Source organism: Amblyomma mixtum, chromosome 2 (assembly GCF_055824585.1).
Source record: "Amblyomma mixtum isolate Tamu chromosome 2, ASM5582458v1, whole genome shotgun sequence".
NCBI classification, from domain to species: Eukaryota; Metazoa; Arthropoda; class Arachnida; order Ixodida; family Ixodidae; genus Amblyomma; species Amblyomma mixtum.
The window spans coordinates 228,525,008-228,549,170 of NC_143013.1; the positions used below are offsets into that span (position 1 = coordinate 228,525,008).

A 24,163-nucleotide genomic window follows, 5' to 3' on the forward strand; every position below is an offset into this window, starting at 1 on the left:
ACCTCCCAGTCCTCCCGTGTTGGGTTGAGGATGGGGGAAATGGCCGGGTTGGAGGGGCAGGCCCACAGAAGGAAGGGCGCATATCTGGCTCCCTAGATCAGTGGACGCCTCAATCACACTTTGAAGTGCGTGGTGGTGTTGAGAGATGGCTGCATGCGTTAGGCCGGCGCAATTGTTAGGCCGGCGCGTGGCGCTGCAGCAATAGGCAGAACCGTTCATTCGGTGAGCAGCCTCTAGCGATCAACGATTAAACTACCACCTGCCAAGGTGGCAGGGTGGGCGCACAATCATTTCCAAATATGGCTGGTATGCCTAGGTACTCAAGCCAGTCCAAATTTCCATGTTCAAGAAGGCAGCAATAGTTCAACCAGGTGAGTTGTGTCAAAGTTGCGAGGGTTCTGAAGGTAGTTTCTATAAGCAGTCAGTAAACATGTCAGGATGTGAAAGAAACTTTTAATTATTCATTTACAATAGTGATACTCTAAATCGAAGACCACAGCAGGTGAGCTAACAAAAGGAGAAAATAAATCACATGTTTTGAAATATGCAGGCATTCATTTCCCATCAAAAACTAAAGCGAACGTAAGAGCGATTCAAGATGGTAGATTATAAATATTAAAACACATATCGCAATAATCAATACCGAGCAGGCATGTGCCGCATCACGGGTGAAAACATGTATAAAACAAGGACAAATCAGAAAAAACACCGCTCACGAATCAGACGTAATGGCAGTGTAGTGGTGCGTTTAAATATAACAGCATTACTAAGTGTATAGTTCTGTGTGTGGTATGAGCTAAAATAATATGTCTATAGAAGTTATTTAGATGGTTCAAGGTTTGTGACCATTGTATGCGATCCAGCAGGACGGATCTTCATGTGGACGCTGGGGTAGGAGTAGTGTAAGAATGGGTAGGGATCCCCTCGAGAACTCCACTGGATGCCGTCAGAGTAACTGTCGTGTTTGCCGTTCAGGTTCAGGCCGTTCAAGTTGGACGAATGGCAGTCGCTGTACCACCACGCTCCGCGGAATTGCACGGCGCAGTTCTCCCGCCAATTGTCATTGTCCCGGTCGAAAGTGCTGAAACCGCACTTGTTGCTGCTGCTCAGCCCGTCCCAGCCTGCGTGTAGCACGATATATTATTGCTAACAGGAAAGTATTGCTGCCACGGCATCAAGAAGCATCTTATATATGTTAGAGCATGATTTAAGTACTCAAGCGCCTCACAAGCCACGCTTGGGCTCTACAGCATTTCTTGCGTCTAGGCGCACACTTCAAGAAAGAGTCCGCCCTCTCCGTCGACACATTCAGAACCCAAAAGTGAAAGCTTTGGAATACAGTTCAATAAAGAAATTAAAGGCACCAAAATACGGCCGAATCTAAATAACGTGATGGGAAAAAGACCGGAAATTAACAAAATTATACGAAATGACAACGTGCCCATTAAAGAAATTACAGGCATCAACATATAGCCCAATGTAAATAACTTCATGGGAAAGGGACTGAAGATTAACAAAAATGATACGAAATTACATGTGTGCATGCACCTTGCTCCTAAAGTAAGAAAACATTCTGCGCGAATGTGAACTTTGGGTAGGCACTATTGAATAGTCACTGGCCGGCCTTCGAATTCTGCCACATCGGTGCGAATCGTGCCCGCTTCGCCGAGGCTGTAACAGTAACCTGTGAACCACCGCGACAACTATGCTACTAGTTGCAGACACAGATGGCAGATAATGGCAAGCAACGCACGCCCACAGAGACCTCTCGAATACTGTGCCATCAAAACACACACATTCCCATGGCGCGGCCGCCTAAATGCGCGTCTCCATGGGCCCATCCGAGGCGCACGGGCGCAGCGCCTACACGTACCAGCGTACGCCGGAGCCGGTCTGCGCATGCGCGAGGAGCAGACGCTAGCTGGCGCTGGCGCGTGACAAATATTTGTCCAAGTCACATGTTTGCGGCGTGCTCGCGCTGCCTTCAGAAGTGGCTCGCTGGTTTCCGGTCGGTGTAACCAATCAGAGAACGCAGTTCGCCCGGCATCCGGTACGGCCCTTCACGCAGTTTTCTTCACTGAGCTGAGATGAGCGCGAGTATCAGCGACAGGACGCGACAGGCCATAGGCGACTGGGCGCGTAGGCGCTGCGCTCCTGTGCCTCTGATGTGTCCATGGAGATGAGACTTAACGCTGGACCGGCGGCCGTGGCATGCCGGCTCTGTATCTTGTTCCAGTTTACCATTCGATGCGTTATACTTCAGATTTACCATTATCTGTCATCGAAACATGACTGTGTTTGAAGCAGCCAAATGTCTGTCTGAATTAAAGGTAAGTTTAAAGAAGTGACTTCGAAGATTTAACACTCGCTTTGATAAATATGGGCTCTGAGCCACTTATTTACCGATGTCAAAAAACACCCTTGCTACTCAGCATGCCTTGAGGATGATATCGTTCCTCGACAAAAAAAAACACGCAACAGAAGTGGGCAAATAATTCTTCCTCAGCCGCAGCAACTGCACAAGCAGCAACCAACAGCCAGCAGCAGCAGCAGCAAGCATCATACAGCAGCAAGTAGATGCAGCAAGCATTTTACAGCAGCCAGCAGAAACAGCAGCAGCCGCGGCGAGCATCATGGCGCAATAATAAGAAGCAAGCAGCAGCAAGCATACAGCAGAAGTAGCAGCATCTGCAGCAAGCATCATGCAGCAATCAGCAGAAACAGGCATCATACAACAGCAAGCAGCCAGCAGAAGTAGCAGCAGCCGCAGCAACCATCATGCAAAACAGCAGCAGCAGCAGCAAGCAGACTGCAGCCGCCACAGCAAGCATCATGCAGCAGCAAGCAACAACAAGAAGCAGCAATCAGCACCTCCAGCAGCAAGCAGTAGCGAGCTGCACATGCAGTAATAGCAGCAGCAGCCACCATGCAGCAGCAAGCAAGAACCAACCGCAGCAAGCAGCATGAAGCAACAACAGCAGCGGCAAGCAGCAACAGCAGCGGCAAGCAACAGCCAGCAGCAGCAGCAAGAATCCACATGCAGCAGCAGGTACCATCACCAGCAAGCAACAGCACGCAACAGCCAGCAGCAGCAAGCAGCAACTACGGTATGCATCATGCAGCAGCAAGCACCACCAAGGAGCAGCAAGCTCCAGCTAGCAGCAGCTAGCAGTACCAAGCATCTCTAGCAAGCAACAGCATGCAACACCCAGAAGCAGCAAGCAGCAACCGCAGTATGTATCATGCAGCAGCAAAATCCAGCTAGCAGCAGCAGCAAGCATCACCAGCAAGCAACAGCACGCAACAGCCAGAAGCAGCAAGCAGCAAACGCAGTATGCATCATGCAGAAGCAAGCTCCAGCTAAGAGCAGTAGCAAGCGTCCCCAACAAGCAAGAGCACGCAACAGCACGCAACAGCCAAGCAACAGCAAGTAGCAAGCCCGGTATGCATCATGCAGCAGCAAGCGCCAGCGAGCAGCAGCTCGCAGCAGCCAGCAGCAGCATCAAGCACCACCAGCAAGCAACAGCACGCAACAGCCAGCAGCAGCAAGTAGCAAGCACGGTATGCATCATGCAGCAGCAAGCTCTAGCTAGCAGCAGCTAGCAGCAGCTAGCAGCAGCCAGCAGCAGCAGCAAGCATCACAAGCAAGCAACATCACGCAACAGCCAGCAGCAGCAAGCAGCAAACGCAGTATGCATCATGCAGAAGCAAGCTCCAGCTCACAGCAGCAGCAAGCATCCCCAACAAGCAACAGCACGCAACAGCCAGCAGAAGGAAGTACCAAGCACGGTATGCATCATGCAGCAGCAAGCTCCAGCTAGCAGCAGCAGCAAGCATCACCAGCGAGCAACATCACGCAACAGCCAGCAGCAGCAAGCAGCAAACGCAGTATGCATCATGCAGAAGCAAGCTCCAGCTCACAGCAGCAGCAAGCATCCCCAACAAGCAACAGCACGCAACAGCCAGCAGAAGGAAGTACCAAGCACGGTATGCATCATGCAGCAGCAAGCTCCAGCTAGCAGCAGCAGCAAGCATCACCAGCGAGCAACATCACGCAACAGCCAGCAGCAGCAAGCAGCAAACGCAGTATGCATCATGCAGAAGCAAGCTCCAGCTAAGAGCAGTAGCAAGCATCCCCAACAAGCAAGAGCACGCAACAGCACGCAACAGCCAAGCAACAGCAAGTAGCAAGCCCGGTATGCATCATGCAGCAGCAAGCGCCAGCGAGCAGCAGCTAGCAGCAGCCAGCAGCAGCAGCAAGCATCACCAACAAGCAACATCACGCAACAGCCAGGAGCAGCAAGTAGCAAGCACAGTATGTATCAAGCAGCAGCAAGCTCCTGCTAGGAGCAGCCAGCAGCATGCAGGAGCAGGCAGGAGCAGCAAGGAACCGCCAGTAGATGCAAGCAGCCGCAGCAGCAGTAGCCAGCAAGATTCAGCAGCAGCAGTAGCTAGAACCATGCAGCAGCAAGCAGCAGCACCAGCAAGCAGCACGCAACCAGCAGTAACAATCAGTTGGTACTTCTTATTAGCCGCCGCGGTGGCTCAGCGGTTACGGTGCTCGGCTGCTGTCCCGAAAGACGCGGGTTCGATCCCGGCCGCGGCGGCTAGAATTTCTTTGGAGGAGAAATTCTAGAGGCCCGTGTACTGTGCGATGTCAGTGCACGTTAAATAACCCCAGGTGGTCCAAATTTCCGGAGCCCTCCACTACGGCGTCTCTCATAGCCTTAGTCACTTTGCACGTTAAACCCCAAAAAACCAAACCAAACCATACTTCTTATTAAGCTTAACTACGATAACGTTCACCCTTTGGATCATGGTGTTGCCAGCTATATCCTCACAGACCAGCAATCCCAGAGCTAGCTCTCGCCGGTCCGGCAATTCACCATAGCATAGTATTAGCCTGCTCTTTAACGATTTACAGCCGCTGACAGTATGATTTGAACCAGGCTTCTGCGTTCAAACTCTTCAGTTTTCGTGTGTGAAACGACTGCCTTTATAAATATTAGGAAACTTTACAAATTACAAAAACGATCTGTCAGAATATTAGTCACCGTTTCCTGTGATGCTCATAAAGACACAAATTTTCACACTGAATAAGATCCGAATGCCGCAGATGTATAAATACGTATACTTTATTAAGACGATACAGAGCAACTGCCGACAATCCAACCATGTTCTTCAAAACGGATGCTTTGATTTGAGAACAAGTCCCATAACAAAGGTACCCACGCCCATGATCATTTCTACATGCAGCAAACACGAACAAATTATAATGGTAAGATGATCAGTTCTTATTTACCCCTCTTTATGAACACACCAGATGATTTATAGCCTACATAGTGCATTTTCCTATGTAGCTATGCCCTATGTTTTGTATTGCTCTAAAATCATTTTAGAGCGCAGCTCTTTGGCGCCCGTTTCTGCGTTTCGCGGCGTCGCCGTCGCCGTTGTCCGCTCTAACCAGCAGTTGTTGTTGCGACTAAGAATGAAAACGAAAGTGCACGGGCCTGCCTAGTGGCTGAAGCCGAGCCACCACCGCTGCCGGGTGCAGATAGAGGAGAGTTAAAAGATAAGAGGAAAGAGTGAAAAAAGAGATGCGATTCGCAACAACCGCGTCCGCCGAAGCAAAGACACTGGCTGCAACAACCGATGCTCCTAAATCTCCCAACCCGTATCAATTACCAGCAGAGGACACCTTAGTCGCGCTTTATGCTGCGAAACCAATGGAGCGGGACCTTGGAAAGCAGAGGGCAAAATTGGTGGACACCTGAACCAGAGGGAAGGAGCATAACTGCCCTCTTGGAGCAGTGGACACCTCAATCGTGTTTTAAGCAATGTGGCGGCAGTGACAGATGTGCACTGCCTGCGTTGGCATTGACAACGTTGTGCCATCCATGAGGGCGAGTGCTACCGCCGCTTCCTCCGCATCTTCTGCGCGTTTGCACGCTACACTTGCCGTTATGCGCGTTTTTCCACACGAATCAATGACCACAATCGCAAATCGCGAGTGTTCTGCGCATTCCGCAGCGTAAACGAACCTTGTCCCCATATTGTCTCTGTGGCTGTGTAGGAGAGCTCTGGCCCTGGCCACCCTTTTTCCCCGGTTGTGTTCCGGGTGGACTTTCCGTGGAATCGGGTCGACTCTTAGCGTTTGTCTGATTGCGTCCGGAATGGCGACTTTCTGGCCTTGTTGTGCGTGGTAACGGATGCCGAGACTTTCCATGATCTGGCGGCCTGCTGTCGTTCCCGTTACTGTTTCTAGTAGTAAAGTGCGCTGCGCCTCGGCTTTTTCGCCTAGCGTGTTGTGAAGTGCGAGCTGGAGCAAGGGTTGCGTACTGGTGGACTCAAATAGGCCCAGTGCTATCTTCTACACCCTGCGAATGAGGACATTGATCTTGGCTTCTTCTCCCTTGTACCAGTTGTGGAATGCCGCAACGTACGCAATATGGCTAATGACGAAAGAGTGTATAAGTCGTGTGAGACTCTCCTCCCTCATTCCGTTTCTTCTGTTTATGACCCTCTTGAGGATTCGCATAGCGTTAGCTGTCTTGTGCTTTAATTTCGTGATCGTTTCACCGTTGACGCCGTTGGCCTTGATTATCATGCCGAGGATCCTAATTGTGCGTACTATCGGGATGGTTGCTCTGTTTCTCGTGCGTTGTCTGATCTCTTCGTATTCGTGCTTTCTCGCTGCATTCCGGCCACTCACGGGTGGTCTGCGCCTCTGCGTGGGGCGGTAGAGTAGGAATTCTGACTTTTTCGGCGAACATCGTAAACCCGTAGCCACAAGGTTTTCTTCTATTGTTTCGATTGCTAGTTGCAGCTTCGTTTCGATGTGACCGTCGCTGTCTTTGTGCACCCAAAGGGTTATATCGCAGGCGTATATTGTGTGCCGGACGTCTTTCAGTTCTTGTAGCTTCTCTGCTAGGCCGATCATGAACAGGTTGAAGACCGTGGGCGAGATGACGGAGCCCTGCGGGGTGCCGGTGCTCCCCAGTGTTTGCTCATCTAGCTGGAGGTCCCCTGCCACTAAAACAGCTCGTCTGTTTTGATGTTAAAACGATGTTAGAATGATGTTGGAATTCTTTCCAGGTTCCTTCCGGTATTTTCGAGGTCATAATGCGCTACGTATAAAGGTTGGAAAGTTTTTCGAGCACAATCTTCCTTCATCTGATCTGCAGTTACCTAATCCATCCCCACCAGCTTTCCACTTTTACGTTATACCTAAGGCTTTCTTTACTCCTGGTAGAGTTACCAACGGTATGTGTACATTTCATTCACGCCACCAGATTTATCATTAAAATCCTATTCCCAGGCAGCACAACAACATTGGCCGAACGTCGCGCAAGTGTTGGCAAAACTTGGCACGAACATCGGTCCTACACTGGCATTTGGGCCGAGCGCTACCACTTCACACATTGGCCTTACTTTCATGCCAGTTTTGGGCCAACGCTCGGCCGATCAAGCGGCCAACGCAGTCCCGATGTTCGTTCTGCAGCATGGACCAGCAAAGGTCTCATACTGGCATCCAACTTTCAAACATTGGTAGCCAACTTTCAAACATTGGTAGCCAGCTTTCGAATAATGGTTTCCAGCTTTCGAATATTGGCATCCAGCTTTCGAATAATGGTTTCCAGCTTTCGAATAATGGCATCCAGCTTTCGAACGCTGGCACATGCAATTAACCCACTCGCCAATGACCGGCACTGTGGATAGATGTACATACATAACATTCTACCTAGCAAATATTCATAAATGAGGGTGCGAAAGAATTCCAGAAAAAAGACCCGTTTATTGCTTTGAGTTACAAGAATCACGCTTCTAGCGCACACAGGATGGTTTGCGCTACCACCAGCCACCCTGGGGAGTAAAGAAAAGGGGCCCAAGAGCATGGTGGCCGAGGCTGTGGGAAAACAATTTATTTTCAAGTTTGGTGAGTGCCGATCAGGTTGGACAAAGCATCTCGGCAAGCTGCTGCGGCACGGCTAAGGCATCCAAAAAGCGCTCAACGGAGCTGTCCTCCAGTGAACTGATCAGTCATATCCGAAGTAATCGTTGCACTCCACTTGCAAGGGGGCTGCTGGACTGCATTCAAAGAAATTCCTCGTCCAGTTCTTGCACGATGGCCTCACGAAGTGCCAAGCCTGCAAAGAGATGCATGATGTCATGGTAAGTTGAATTATGGCCATCACAGAACAAAAACAAACATAACAAAGATAACACCGAATTTTGTGAAACACAGTAATCGTGAAGACACTAGCAACATATTTTACAGGATAATTTTTAATTTATTCTTAAGAACCAGCCCCACATTAGTTGCACAAAGTGGAATTTAATTTACTAAACTTCCCTTACACCAAATGGTTTAATTTAGTTTAATGCGTCGTGTCGCACTCCCAGTAAATATATTCAATGCGAGATAAGGAAATTAATGTGATATTGAAAACAGATTAATGTATTATTTTGTTTTAATATCATAACTTGTGTCTCTAAATTGCGAGGTAATTTTTTATTCCAGTAAATATGCACAGGTTGTAGCGTCTCTTCCACATGGACGTCGAAACAACATTTTTGATTAGTTTTATTTAATGGGGTCAAAAATGCGGCTTGCGACTTTTGACGAAATACGCTGAACGCAAGGAACTCAGGGCACCTTTGTTTTACCTTAGTTGCTTCGCATGCATGCTATAGTTGGATTCGAAACTGCAACTTGAAAACCGCACAAAAATACTAGTCTGATAGTCTAGAGTAATGCCCTTTTTCATTGCGAGAGAACTTGGGCAAAAGCTTTAACCAGTAATTGCGGATTTTCTATTGAGTCTGCAAGAGTAGAAGGCAAAAAGAAACACTACGGAAGTATTAAACATATCCTTACCAACTAGTCTGCAGTGGAAAATTAATTAAGCGGTTCTGATTTCCGTCGTGCATAAGCGGTAAAGGACATATTCCCGAATGCATCCTATCTCAATTCTTATGAGTTCAAACCCGCTGTTAGCCAAAGTAGTGAATCTTTAGTGAGTTCATCTCACCAAAGACGAAAAATTAAATTCTCACCATTCGGCCACAATTCCACTGCGCACGACGTCAAGCAAGCCATTTCGCAATGAGAGTGGGTACACAGAAGTCGTCCTCGTGCTTTTTGGCTCGCTCTCTTCACCTGCCGAAAAAATAAAGGCGCATGTAGTCAAAGCAACATTTACTACAAAAACCACTTTAACTTCCAGACGTATATCAAGATAAAAGAGTTTTAGTACTTACAAAAGATCTTGCAGGCGGTACGAACAGCGTCGGAGCTCTCCTAATATATGAGTGTGGCTTTTCGCGTGCGCAGACTACGAACGGTGCTAGCTCGAGTGTGCATGCATTTTCGTCGCGTTGGTTTGCACGTGGTTGAGCTCCGCCGTGCAGTCAAGAATGTCTTATTGTGATGAGTCGCGCGGTTCCAAGACGAGCAGTGGAGACGATGGTGTGTGGGGGGTTGGCTGGAGGGGAGAGAGGAATTTTCCTTTACACAGGTTTTGTGGTTCCGAGAAAAGTCCTCGAGCTGAAAGGTGGAGACAGGGAGGAGGAGGAACAGCGAAGCGCGTAGCTGCGCGCGAGGGAAAACAGGTTTGAGAAAGTGACAACCAAAAAGAAAAAATAGCGCTTCGCGGGGTGGGGGGTTAGCCCGCTACCTGGAAAAGGGCACGGCCGGGAGAACAGGTGGGGAGATATTGGACTTGAAGACTTGAAAGAGAGAGGGAAAGAGGCCAAAACACGTGAAAAGGGTTTGGAATTTTTGGAGAATGAGTCACATGGCCACAGGCAGTACAGAAAGCAATATCTACAAGAGACAAGTGGATGGGAAACACGGAAGCGTCAAAGTATTGCTACAAAGCTGCAGCAAAAGCCTGAAAATTTTGAAGTGAAAAACTTGGAGCTTCAAGATGCATTTCGCCAAAACGACTTGAGACACTCGCGTATTTTGTGGGGCCGTATGATGTGGCTTCTGTTAGTTCAAGATAGCTTAAAATGTTACCACATAATAACAAAAATATAAAGCAAAAAAAAATATCCAAGCAGAATGCGCGCTCTTTCATAGTTTCATGTACCGTACATGCGCCAAACAAGCTAGGTTAACATGCGTCTAACGCCAGTTGTCAGTCCATTTATTCAGTGGTCGTCGAAGAATCCTCAAATTGTTTGTTGGTGTGGAAGTTTCGCGCAAAAAAGCAAAAACAAACAAAGGCATGTTGAATTGTGGTTCGCAACTACTTTCGACGGTTTTCATCAATAAAGGTCATGTTCGAAAGAAAAAAAAACTTGCGAGTAAATATGCAAGGACGTGAGCAAGAGCTATATTGCCCCCAATGCAAATTACGCAACAGAAGAATAAAATGGTCAAAAACAACAATTTCCAACACAACGATTTGCAGAAAAGGAAGGAAATAGCAAATCAGAAAATACGGGAAAGGCGCAATCACAGGGCACGACGTAGGGAAGCGTAGGAATCGCTTAGCACGTGTCCGCGTGCGTTTATGAAGCACCCGCCTAATATTTCACGAGCGCAACGCATAATTCGAAATTACGAGGCGACTGCTTCGTTTCTGGACGTTGCCAAAACTGAGCACAATTTCGGTTTAGCGAATGCACTTGCGCTAATCTATTACGTTTGTATCGCGATCTCCCTGAAGCAGACACCAGCTGCGCACTGCGGCAGTGAATTCCTAGAGCGAATAAAAAAAACTGATTTTTTTATTCCAAAAATTTAATAAAATGAAACTTATTTGATTTTTGTTGAAGGCACCTGTTCACAATTTTTGTTGAAGGCGTCTCGGGTGTAATCAGAACGTTAATTCTGATCAACAGGACTTCGATCGCAATTCTAAACGTATTATTGCTGCTCACTGCGCAACCAGAGTGCAGTTTTTCCAACGGAATCATGGGTAGCTTTGCTCACAAACTGCAAAAGTGTTCGCTTAAAATATAATAATAAATAAAACCAAATCTTTGAACTCGCATGTTTTAGCGCGTTCGAAAATTATGAACTGCCGATATGGTACTCGACAATAAAATTAATTTTGAACCCATTTTAATGGATGACACAATGTTTACCAACGTTTGCCAGTATACTTTGAACACTGGATAAGCGGTGGTAATCCTAGGCCATTATAGCCAGCTCCCGGAAATGGCATAGCCAATTCTGGCAAAGAGTGGAACAACACTGGCTAACATGGCCCATGATAGCCATGATTCGATGATGGCACAGCCAGCAATGGCAAACAGTGGGGCAATCCTGGCTAACCTGGCCCATGATAGCCAGGATCTAATGAGGGCTCAGCCAATACTGGTAAAGCGACGGACAACCAGGGCCATTGTTGGATGTGCTAAGGAGTGGCACAACCAATATCGGATGCTCACTGGCAACTCTGGGCCTAGTTAGGGCCACGCTTTGCCAGTGGATTTCCAATATTGGCCCGCCGTCGTGTGCTACCTGGGTTGTTTCGACCAGTTTAAAGATGCTTTTTAATATTCCTTTCCTATTGTGGTTATCTCTCCTTTTTAGATTGGTTTGGTTTGGTTTGGTTTATTGGGGTTTAACGTCCCGAATCAACTCAGGCTATGAGTGACGCTGCAGTGAAGGGCTCCGGAAATTCGCCTTCATCGAAATTAGGCCGCCGCGGCCGGGATCGAAACCACGTCTTTCGGGTCAGCAGCCGAGCACCGTAACCACTGCACCCCCGCGGCGGGGCTCTCCTGTTTAGAGTCTCCACAGTCACATCCATGCTGTAAATCCCTACATCGTTTAGCTTACGCTTATTAAAAGCCTTTGACCGTTCAGTTAGCTATTTGGTGACTGACAGAGGGGATCGCTGACATACTGAGGCTGACAGTGCAGGCAGAGCAGCCAACGCATCTATATCGTCCTAGCGCGTCCCTTTCTTCATGCAGGCATTCGTTCCAGCGGCGATCTGCACAAATTGGTCTTCCGTTTGAATTGGCGGCACGTGTGAACAAGACAATGCACTATCTTCTTCCTCGAGGCGTAGCCTATCCCGGATTTTAAAGGCCTGGTGAGGGACCAAGCATCGCCGCCGGTGATACCGCCGACAGCTGCCAAATAAAAGAACGCAGTATCTGTGGACAGAACCACAGAGCGCACCAAGCAGTCGCATGCCGTCTGCGTTGGTCTAAAGCGTTTCCTTTAAGATGCAGGGGGTTTTCAACATTCAGTGTAATCGCTGCATGGTTTAGCACGTCGACTGCCCATCTGCTCTGGTATTTCATTCTTTCGTGACTGCTTCTTAATCGTAGTGAATTTCATGCCGAATTCTTTATGAGTGGGTAGAAAAAACGGTGACGTCTCTACGGACTTCGCCAAAGGCCTTGGCGGTAAAGGGCCAAACAGCAAAATGAAGTCACTAAGGCACTGCTGTAATTAACCACGAAGTTGCTATGCGCTTTCAGTGACCTAAAGCTGCTCTCAAGAACAGCAATTCGTCCAGTGTTGGCATAAATGCTGAACTTACAACACCCTTCACAGCATTAGCGCAGGTTATCCGTGACAGTTGTGAAGAGTGTACGGATGAAGTAAAGCATTTACGTCTAACGTTGAATGAGGTTAAAAATCACAGCCTTTGACATGAAGAAGAAAACAATATGATACAGTCCGCTTTCTTCTTACTATACTTCGTGCACTTTCCATGGCGTTTGAGAACTACTTTTTCTCGTAATGTTGTCTAGGCAGTTTCGTTACAACGAATGCATCAGTGAACAAATGTAGGACACGCGAAAGCATGGCGGAAGCCTGATGGTCGTCTGCTTCGTTTACCCGGCTGTTTGAGGACAGTCTGTAACGAACACGTTGCATACGTTTGAACGGCAGCATTTTCGAGAGAATGCAGCGTGCAGGGAAGAAATGTCAGGCTACGAAAGAAGCTCGCGAGGCTTCGTGGAAACACCAAGCGGAGAGAACGCCTCTTGGGGTATATCCGGCTGCACGACACGCATTTATCGTGGCGTTTTAAAAAGATATACTTCAATGACGTAGCATACTCTGTCACATTCTTCTTCGAAGCGCTCGCCGACTGCTCACAGTCAGCCGCCTGCAAGGGTAATCTGTGAAACGAGAAAACTATTTCTGAAAGTTATACGAGCCGCCGCGGTGGCTCAGTGGCTATGGTGCTCGGCTGCTGGCCCGAAAGACGCGGGTTCGATCCCGGCCGCGGCGGTTGAATTTCTTTGGAGGAGAAATTCGAGGCCCGTGTACTGTGTGATGTCAGTGCACGTTAAAGAACCCCAGGTGGCCGAAATTTCCGGAGCCCTCCACTACGGCGTCTCTCATAGCCTTAGTCGCTTTGGGACGTTAAACCCCATAAACCAAACCAAACCAAAGTTATACATGCATATGTTTGAATAGCCCAATCTCCCGTTCCGTACCCCCAGCCGGGGATCATCCCCGCGTGTACTTAACACGGTATTTTAAAAATACATCGCCTTCGAAATGATGCTTCACACTTTCAGAATCTCATCTAAGATGACTTTGGTGGTTCTTCCTGAGGGGACGACATCATAGGTGCACTGTGAAATCAGAAATATGTTTTTAAATCCTCTGCTTCCATTTATTCCTATGGGAATTAAGCCTTCTTTTCCACGCGCACTTTTACCCAGTCACCCCAGCCGGTGACAACGGCGCCACCGCATCTTGCTTACGCCACATATCCGTTTTGGGCTATATGTACTCCCCATGCATATCGCTTCTTGTCTATATTAGAAATGATAACATGACGAGCAAATTAGAACAAGCAGTTCACCAGAATTCATTACGAACCACTACCGGACGACGTTCTGTCACTTAATACTGATGATATCTATCATGGCAGTGTTCACACCAAACTAATTCACTTTGTAGTGGCCCCAAGCCGAGCTTTAAGCAATTTCCGCAAGGCAGGGAACAATTAATTAATCGTACAAAACACCAATATGTATTTGGATGAACAACCAGGTTATCGACTTGTGAAGGTAGCAAGACTATTGGTATCGAAAATGGCGGCATCGCAAAGACAACAAATACTGTACTTGGCAGTTTACTGTGCTGCGAAGGTATCTACCGCTGCACTCAGAGCAAGGAATAAGCAGTATTGTGCAAGGCTTAATAAGCGGGCAGCCCGAGCACTAGGAAATTTCAGAAGGTTACAGAGAAAGACAGGAGCACTTGTTGTGCTCAAAAAACTTTTCCCGGAGAATGTTAACGAACACACTGTTGAAACGTTCAACGCTTTTTATTTGCTAACATATTGCCACGTTTCCACAAGCAGCCACTAGGCGGCTGCTCTTCGCAAGTCGCGTGCACCGGCGAGTGAAAGAAGAAGATCGGTTCCGGCCTTCTCTGGGTGCTCTTGGCTTGTTCTCCGGTGCCGTCTACGTCACCCCCCATTAAAGCCTTTCGGTTACGAGCCCCAACGGCTACGTAACACTGGTGGAGGTGCATTCAAGATCCCATGTCCCGGACCTCTTCTCGCAGTGGTTCAGCGAGTCCCGACCGACTCCCGCTGGTGTCTACGCCCGTCCATCGCAGCAGCCGCCGCGTTCACGGCCTCTCCCCAGAGTTCGGTCTCCTTCTCGACCACCGCCCCGTTCAGCTTCATCCCATGGCGCAGGCGAGTTCCCCTCATCTAACCCTCCAGCAGCCCCGTGTACCGAAGAGTTTCCATGGCGCTCCTGCTGAAGACGTCGACGACTGGCTTGAACAGTTTGAACGCCTATACCTATCCTTACGTAAGTGCTTTCAGTACCTGACCAACAAACTAGAATTACCAAGCAGAATCTGCAACGGGTTAGTGATAAGCGCAGTGTAGGTGTATGAAATATTATTCGTCTTTTCTAGTGCACTCGTTAGCAAAGCTACTGGACCGGATGATATTTTGTGCGACTAATCAAGGATAACATATTTCAACTCCCAGATTCTGTAATCTTTTCCGCCTCTTCTTCCACAAATCAACATATCCGTCACCAGTCTAGTTTGCAAACCTTATTCGAATATTTAAGGATGCCATCTGTTCAGATCCGCCCATCTACTGACCTATTTCAGTTTTGACTGCAGTTAAGATTATTTTTGAAAAAAAAAGTGTTACTCTATACAAAAAATTGCGCCTCTCCCGTAACCGAGAGCAGATTAAGCATGAAATGTTTACGGGCCTAACACAGGCTCCATTGCTCGGCTTAAGCAGCTGTGACGATGGCGGCAATGAAATCCAGGACGATGCAGAAGCGTACGCCGACACGACGAGACGCAGGCCTGACAAGAATGTATATGCAGCGCGTTCGAATACTCCGCGAGCGTGTATACATCTGCCTGCCAGAGGGGGAAAGGGCATGAAGGCCCTGCGGCCGGTCTTTTACATGCGTGAGCGTTAGGGTGCCTCGATGCCAGCGCTGGCATCGAGGCACCCTAGTGAGTGTAGGACCGCAGCGCCATCCTTGGGGAGCGCGCGAAAGCAGTTTTTCAGCCGAAAGCCCTTCTCGCCCTGGAGCTTCCCTCTTTCTCTAAGCGGCCTTCGCTCAAAGTCCCTAACAGATCACATATGACAACGAAGTGTATCGTGGCATGTATGTGCTTTTTGCACGCGTTATTAGAAATCGGAAATTATAATTCCGTGCATTATCATATGCACAGCTCGACTGATATCTTGATAAACATTGAGAAGACACTGGCAGCACTTATTTTTTGTGACTCGTTTGAAGAGCAACCGGCGCTTGTATGCCGGTCCCGTAGGAGGGCTTAGAGAGTCTCGTTGAATCTCGGTAAGTCTCGTACGGTGCCCGGATGTTATCGTTTCAGAGCCCGGATGAGTGGAATTCAGAGCCCGGATGAGTGGAATTCAGAGCCCGGATGAGTGGAATTCAGTGCCCGGATGAGTGGATTTCAGTGCCCGGATGATGGCTCTCGGTCTCGGCGTGACTTCACCACACTTCCGACAACGGGAGCTAAAAGCATTTCATGCTTTTTGTGGCAGAACCCTCTACATTCAGCCAGCTACCGAAATGATCGCAGGTCAAGGTTGTCACTGAGGACCGTTTCCTGTCTGCAGCCTGCTCTTACTGGAGTTCTCCAAGGTGTACACGCAGGTACACGCAGGTGTATACGTTAATGACTTTCTAAAAGTAGCAACGTCAACAAAAATAAGCACACAGAATTCGATTTACGGAATAAATTAGTTGATTCCATGCATAAAAAATAATTACGAATGACTGCTTACATCAACAACACATTCCTTCAAATATCTTGGAGTAACACTGGACTTGGCTTACGCTGGCAGGCTGGTATCGACGCTCTTAGTGGTAAACTGGCATCTGCATGCTATGTTGTTAAGTTTCAAACGCGGGAACTATTTATTTCAGGTGTGCGAAAATATTTTACTTTGCTGTATCTAATAGTCATTCATCGTATCGCACTGAATCATGTGGAGAGATAAAAAACCGCCTTCATCAAATTCAGCGCACACAAAGAAGACATTAAGAATAACGACCAGCTCGAAAACGCATACACCTAGCAGAGCATTAGATAGCCAATTAGTAATATTTCCTTTCGATCGTCTGCCGTGAACTTAAAACTGTAGTCAATGTTAAATTGCGGTGTAAAACGCAGTCCTCCTTTCCATGTGCAAATGATCCTGCAATAGAAAGCTTTATCTCAAATTTTATTCGCAAGGACAGCAATTTGAGTATATGTTGCAGGCGTCCGGGAGGCCGGTATACCTCCGGGAGACCACCATCAAAGCGCGGCTGCCGCGGCTTCTAAGACATTCTCAATTCTGGCAGCATGCTTGCCACCACTTCTGTAGGCGGAGCGAAAACTCGATAACGCGATGCCCTCTGCGGGGGACTGCGCCTCGTCTTTCCGGCTCATCCTCGGGACGACCGTTACAAGTTTCCAGCGGGCCTCGTTCCTGTATTGTACCACACCTCTGCATAATGACATAGGCATCCAAGGAATGGGAATGCGTGCGCCAGCGTGGTAATGACGCGAAATCAAAGCGGGGTTGAGATATTCTAAACTTCATTAAACCAACTTCTTTCGATTTATAATTATGAGTTTATTCCTTCCCCGCATGGGCGAATGAAACAGCTTGTCTCGACTACTCCTGCTACGCGCGTATTTCCCGTCTTCTTTCTGCGCTATCATTTTCTGCTCCACTCCACATTGCTAAGGAGGATTGATGCTGGGAGGAGGGGGATGTGCTCGATTTTGGAGAGAGGAGGGCGTACCCTTCTTTGGCTAGGTGCCTGCAGCTCGATACATTTTAGCGTTGCTTCCTATTTGTACCCATAAGTAAATTTCTGCGAGGTGACTGGCTTGACATACCATCCGGACCAACGAACGCTCCCAGATTCAGCTTGAACAGTTCCTCTTCGCTGCCAACCCGGAAGCTCTTGTAACCAAGAGAGGCTGTATCGCCCGTGTGGTTGCGAAGCACAACTCTCAGCTCCATGTCAGTGGCAGCCGAGGTGAGAGCGTGCAACGCGTTGTTCCCTGCGAGTGACGAACCATGACGAAAGTAGTTGTAAATGTTAGACAACAATTGAATGCAATAAGAGACGCGCTGTTTTAAATCGCATTTTTGCACCATAAGCACTAAGCACCTAGACGAGTGATACTCCCGAGTTCTCTAGGAGCAAGAAAAAATAACACTTCCATAGATTAATTGAAAATATTTGGGCAGAAGGCCGCATTTCACCTTATAGGAATTCAGACAGCGCAGGCCGTTGCATCTCGCTTCCTAGAAAGGTTTCCTTTCTCGTTTCTTTAACCACCTGATGCACAGAAGCCCTGATACAGACACACTGACCACGCAGAAAAGCGTGATGTTTTCCAATGCAACCACACAGACAGGATGTCAAGCATATTTACGTTCATGTCCTATAACATTACTTGCACCGTGCAAGTTTCACCTCATCTCAGAAAGCGCTTAATCACTAGGCACGAAGAGCACTTAAATCGAACACCCGCGGATTGACGTGTAACAATGCTTATGCCAGCGGCGCTTAAGACACATCGTCTGTGAGGGCCCCCGTGTATGGGAGCAGAATAATTTAAAACGCATCATGGTACTTAATTTGATCTGGCATAGCATAGCACTCCAGCATTCTTGCATTTTTTGCATGATGATGATGATGAAATGATGACACCGAGCATAGGATTCGGTCCCGCTACCTTAAAACCAGCAATGGAACGCCAGATCCTCTGGGCCACCACGAAGGGACATTGATGTCTAACCTGCAAGTCTTGTTTCATCACGTGATTGATATATTAACTCGATTTTTTTCTTTCTGGTGATTCCTAATCACCATGACATTCTGCTTTGTCTGAGTCCCGATGAAAATTTGTGAAATGCATGTCCGCAGTTTCTTACCAATTCAGTATTCATTGGCTGGATAGCCGAAACCACTGGCGTATTCTGTCCAGTTTCTATAGAAGTAGTAGACAGCATTGCCGAACTGGCCACGCCGTTGAATCACCTGCGCAAACACACCAAGGGAGGATAATACTGCCGTATTGTTGCTCTAGAACCCCGAACACCTGAGATAAGCTCAGGGTACCGCATCTCGCGGAAGAAGTAAGAAAATACATATATCGAAGCAGTAGAAACACTAACTTCAGGGATCGCGCTTTTTTCCAGTAAAATTGCATGTGACGTAAGAAACCTTTAACATGATATATCATTTAGCAAAGCGCCTTACGTAGTAAACATTTCTAGACTACCTCGATGTCGAGAGTTGGTGCAAGCATCCAAGGACCAAACGACGCAAAACAAGTTGCGCTGATCAGTTGGCGGGCATCATCGTAGCCTCCGCTCAGGCGAACGCATTTCCCTCATTACATGTCTGTCATGCGAAGAAGTATTGTGGCCCATGTGGTCGTCAGATGTGTGGCAATTATAATCACAACGGGTATCGCGTCTCGCCTCGATCACCTATAAAGCGGGAATAAGCATTCTGGGTAGGTCTCTCTTAGTCCTCTACGGCGTTATTCCTCCAAGACCCGTTTTCTTGTCTCTGAAGCACGTGTGGATTGTGAAAAACAAGTGTGCTTGTTGACAGGGCGGACTTATTCGGTTAGTGTACGCATATGCGGCCACATAATAGACGTTCATTGCGCGTTTTTAAGGTTCCAGCAACACACATCGGGCGCAGGCTAGACACCAGTTATGTTGTCCCCGGAATACTCAGTGGCAGGTAAAACTGTTAGCGTCCACAGTCGCAACTAATGTCATGTACTGCTACAACGAAGTAACAGCCATCACGAAGAAATCACGGGGTCTCTCTGCCTTCGTTATAAACAGGTTCAACTGTGTACACATAAAAAGCAGCACGAGAATCATAGCAATACTGTGACGATGCTGTTGAAGCCGGCGCTGCTGCGAATCCCGCTCGAGCCTTAAGGTTGTTTTTTTTTCTTTTTTTTCAGCTGTCTATCCTTGTCATGGAAAATTTCGGAAGTATTTGGATATGTCCGGCTTTTTATTTTGCCGCAGATTTTCAGTGATTTCAGGAAAACGTTTGTCTGAACATAGCGATGCAGGGAGAAAGAAGCATTTCGTGCTTAATAGAATCGCGTACCTTCAAAAAGCTTCAATATCCATTCCTGCGTTACGAACTCTCCGTACCGAGTCACAAGGTGAAAGGGGGGGGGGGGGGAGCTATTCAACAATACAATTGGGCTCGTGAATTCGAAAAAATCATCTCGCACTTGTTCCGATCTGCTGTTCGCCTGCATGTAAGCAGATTGTGACGCCTGGAAAGTGCGCACGAACTACAAATTTTCTCCGCCTCCAACGAAAGAAATTGTGGCCCGTCCCTAGGAGACAGGGGAATAGAGAATACCTGTTTCGGCCAAGCTAGACTTCTTTGCGATATAAAATGAACACAAAGGCAGTCGTTATCAACAACACCGGGTATTTGCTATATTATGTCGTGACGTGTTTGTCATTTTCTCCCTGTTCTGTTTCGTTATGTTATGTCGTAAGTATTTACCACCCCGAAGCTGCGCACAAGCTATGAGAAATGTCGTTCTAGAGGCTCCGGATTAATTAGACCGCTTTGCCTTCTTTACGTGCATTGAGATTGCACAGCACACGGACTTCTTATCCACGCAGATTCCGTTGAAATACGTCCGCCGCGGCCAAAGCTGGATACCGCAACCCTCGAGTGGGCAGGCAGGCAAAAGCCACTGAGCCACGACAGCAGGTGATGCACGACACCTTCTCTTGGGTAATGGGTAATGCAAAACGGGCTCAGGAATTCTTGGGCAAGCGTTAGAGGTAAACGTAACAGACGCTAGCCAGGTAGCTATGGGGATCAACTTACCGTCCAACCTCCCCCGTCCGTTTCCATGTCGCAGTACACAGCCTGTCCCGCCGCGGCATCCACCCAGGGGAAGATTGTGTACACTCCGCTAGTCGTCTGACCCGCGTGCAAGAGGTCGGCGCAATGCTTCGGCCGCATTCTGACTGCGAACATAGTTGTCATACTTACAACGTGATTCAATTTTGCGACATTGAAAACTTTTCTTGTTCATATTCCGCTATAAATCAGACTCCGTGACTTGAGCGGCGAAACTAAGATTTACTGATGTAAAAAGAATCCACGTCACGGGAAAAGCCGCTATTCCGAGGCAATGGCGAGGGCCACAAAGCGCCTGTCGTCAACCAGACATTGCTCGTGGCTCAACGCTGGTATTCCATGTGAAAAAATTGCAGGGGACATTAAAGCTCTGCCTTAATTAAGGATATGACGCGGTAGCATTAATGAGTTAATAGACACCTTTAGCATACCGTCTACCGTGTTACCGTAACCGTTACCAGAGTACCGGGTGCCCGCCCACCGCCGCTGAGCTCGCGCTGATTGGTCCCGATGCTACACGCGCGCGCGCAGCTGTCGGGTACATGGCCCCATCTTGCGCCGACAAGGCGATCTGCGCATGCGCATTGGCTGCGCGCGGGCTCCCGGTACTCCCGTAACGCTAACGGTAACACGGTACACGGTATGCTAAAGGTGTCTAATGCCCATATATGCGGAATCGGTCATCCAACTTTACATTCATATGTCCCTGGCAGTCCTCATACCCCGCCTTGAGCAATGGTGCAGCGGTAAAGGTAAGCGCCACTGTCCTTCAACGGAAGATGTTGCCACCGGTACGGGTTGTGCGAACCAAATTGGTCTTCCTGAGCAACCTTAATTTATCGGCCACCTGCAGGGAAGATTAGTTTACTCACAATCCGATGGACAGGTTCTGACGACCCCACAATGCCACGTGACCTAGGTTGCCAAATAGGTTCTTGTACGAGGGTGGCTGCCTGAGCTACCCTACGCAACCCTATTTATGCCTCACAACGCCGACGCCAAATTTTCTGCGTAACGGGGCCTTCAGCTCAATGGCGCCAAAGCATAGGAATGCTCCCCACAATAGCGACAGGCAAGGGGTCATACAAACAGATGAATGTTAAGTGAGGGAGTAGGGTAGGAAGGGTGTCGCTCTGCAATAGCCTGAACACAGCTACCTAGTAAGAATCAGACGTGGAATAGGAAAGCACCTGTATTTCTTCCTGTTTTTTTTTTTTTTGTCTTGCGCTTCGGTTATTGTGCGCTGCTCGTTTCATCACAGTCCCATGTGTCACTTCGGTCGTTGAACCCCACATACTGTTTCACCACAAAGTAGATTAGAGTCTGCGCGTGAGCGACGTAAAGCAGCTGCAACAGTGGTGAAGTAGAAATGGTCGCCTTGGTTCCTGCTTTGCACCTTTAGCTTGGTGCTTATTGCGTTATTTCTTCGCACATATTCTGCTAGCGCATTACGAGCATATGAATGTGGTACTTCCAAGAAAGTGCGTTCATTTCAGAAATATATATGATGATAAAACTTTCTTGGTTCCGTGAGAAAAAAGCACATAACATCGCGCCAACACTTTTCTCTCCTCGTTTTTGTCGCTTAACCGCGCCATTGATTCAGACGATAAAAAAATGGATAAAAAATGTGGATGGCCTGAGGGTCAGCAGGGGCCGTGGTCCGCGATGCATGTATATCCCCTTTTGTCTGTTGCAATCACCCGTAATTTCACACTTAAGCGTACCATGAAGCTTATGCATCTAGATGTTAATGACATCTCATTACCGTCCAGGTCACTGTTCTCGTTTTAAAGCCTCATTACACACTAGCAATTTTTTCGCTGAGATGGCGTTTTCACGTTATTTGCCTCAGCAGAATTTTGTGCGAAATGCCTTAATCAGTCGACAACCCAGAATACTCCCCACTGACTGTAGAACACAAGGCAATAGTCAGGTAAATCACCGGGGCTCCATTAATGGCGACTGCTTGTAACCGAAATTCTTTACCTCCCTCACCCGCACCTAGGCACCTAACGCCTCTGAATACCACCGAGAAGACTCACTCTTTATGTCCGAGAGGGCTGTCATGAGGTCATTGACGTGCCCTTCTGCACGGGCGATGGAGCTGTGCACTGAGCCAACAGCAGTCACGTTCATTGCGTACGAGGCCACGAACACGACCAGCAGCTTACTCCCTGTGATGCTCCAAGACATTGTTGCACAGAGATCGTCTACGCTTTTGAATCGCAAGAACCAAATCCTCGAGGACAGCTCCTGCACACAAGAATGGGGAGTAGTGAAACCAATGCCAGTAATAAAGATAGTTTAGAAGAAATTTTTGTTGGGCTAGATGGTGCATGTTGTAAGAAAAGAACAGTGGCGCAACCAAGACGAACACAAGAGAGTCCTGCGTGGTCCTCTCTTGTGTTCGTCTTGGTTGCGCTACTGTTCTTTTCTTATAATAAAGATACTTCAGAGAAGGTACGAGTTTCTGAAGTCGTAGCTTCTTTTGGTACTCCAGGTAGTGGAGGAATGAGATCAGGAAGAGACCAAATTAAACATACTAAAGCAGTGAGGTTGTCGCATGAAAGCTTTCTAGTTGCATGAACTGGAAAGGTTGCTTTGCCTGTATGCTTTTCGAAAGCGGGTGTGTTTTGGCACGATACAGCTAAATTTTCTCGAGCCACAGCGCCGAGGATAATCGCGTTTTCAAAATTCTAAAACCTGTTGTGGCTATTACTAACGGCCAGCTACAAATTCCTAAAGATAACTACGCGTTTAACTCAGCTAGTTAAAAAATTCATTATGAAAAATTAGTTAACCAGATTACTACATAAGACGATTCACAGGTTTTTTAGTGTACGCTAACACAGGTAACAGCATGCTGAAAAACCGTATTCTTACCTCAAAAATCCTAAATTTGAAAATTTTTGAAAGTCTATCCGAAACACCTCGTATGTTTAAGTAAGTTTGCCTTTCTGACTAACATCCCTGCCTTTCCACCCTATCTGTATCCATCTATCTTCATGGTTACCTTTTGTTGTCGTTGTCATCTGTGCACTGTTCCTGCCGCTGTTTTTGGTAGGAAGGGAGTAATTCTCCTAACATCATGATGTTGAAATAAAGACTTTTTATATTGTATTAAGTAGCCAGTCCGCACGTAATACATGGATATAACGACTAACTGTTCTCGCGGAAAAAGACTTTGCGGCGCCGGAGCATTTTTTCCGACGTGGTAAAACAGATTGATTTTAGGATATGAGAGCAGTCAGTTAGACCATGTAAACATTTGTTAAAGACTATATGATTCCTTTTTTCCTCGCATAGTTCACAGATCTTCGAGGTTGCATTTTCTGAGCATTCCGGTATGCCTGCAGCCGAATTGGGGACCGAGGTACTTATGATTACACCTGGCGACTAAAAAGTCTTTAAAAAATGCTATTCATGCTTTAAGAAGGATTCAGATTCATGTTTAGGCTGTGGGCATTTGGCCCCTATTTCTCGGCGTATAAGGACGCGCACGAGGCACCCACGCGGTGGGCCGTGTTCTGTTAGGGGCGAGTGCACTCGGCTGCAGTCAAACGATAGCGACCTTATTGCGCATGTCAGGCAGTGCCCAGTACGGCAGCGCGTAGAACTTGCACGTGACCCATCCATCCCGCGTTAGATAAGCCGCAAGCAAACGGCAGTGGTGGGCTTTTCGGCCGGAGCGCTTCGGCGGTGCTGGCTAAGCGTTTCACCTGGCGATTCATTACCGCGTGAGTGAAGGGAACTTGAGCAAGTCCCCGCTAAAGCG

General features: G+C 47.8%; 1 pseudogene across 1 annotated transcript; it reads right to left on the bottom strand.

Moving 5' to 3' along the window:
• Nucleotides 1-819: 819 nt before the first annotated feature.
• On the bottom strand, nucleotides 820-22,625 carry LOC149362838 (techylectin-5A-like; annotated as a pseudogene). Its single transcript, XR_016288214.1, has 5 exons — nucleotides 22,431-22,625; nucleotides 20,350-20,492; nucleotides 18,396-18,501; nucleotides 17,348-17,515; nucleotides 820-1,121 (listed from the first exon to the last, which is right to left on the bottom strand). The product of XR_016288214.1 is annotated as a techylectin-5A-like (transcript).
• Between the last annotated feature and the right edge of the window lie 1,538 nt (nucleotides 22,626-24,163).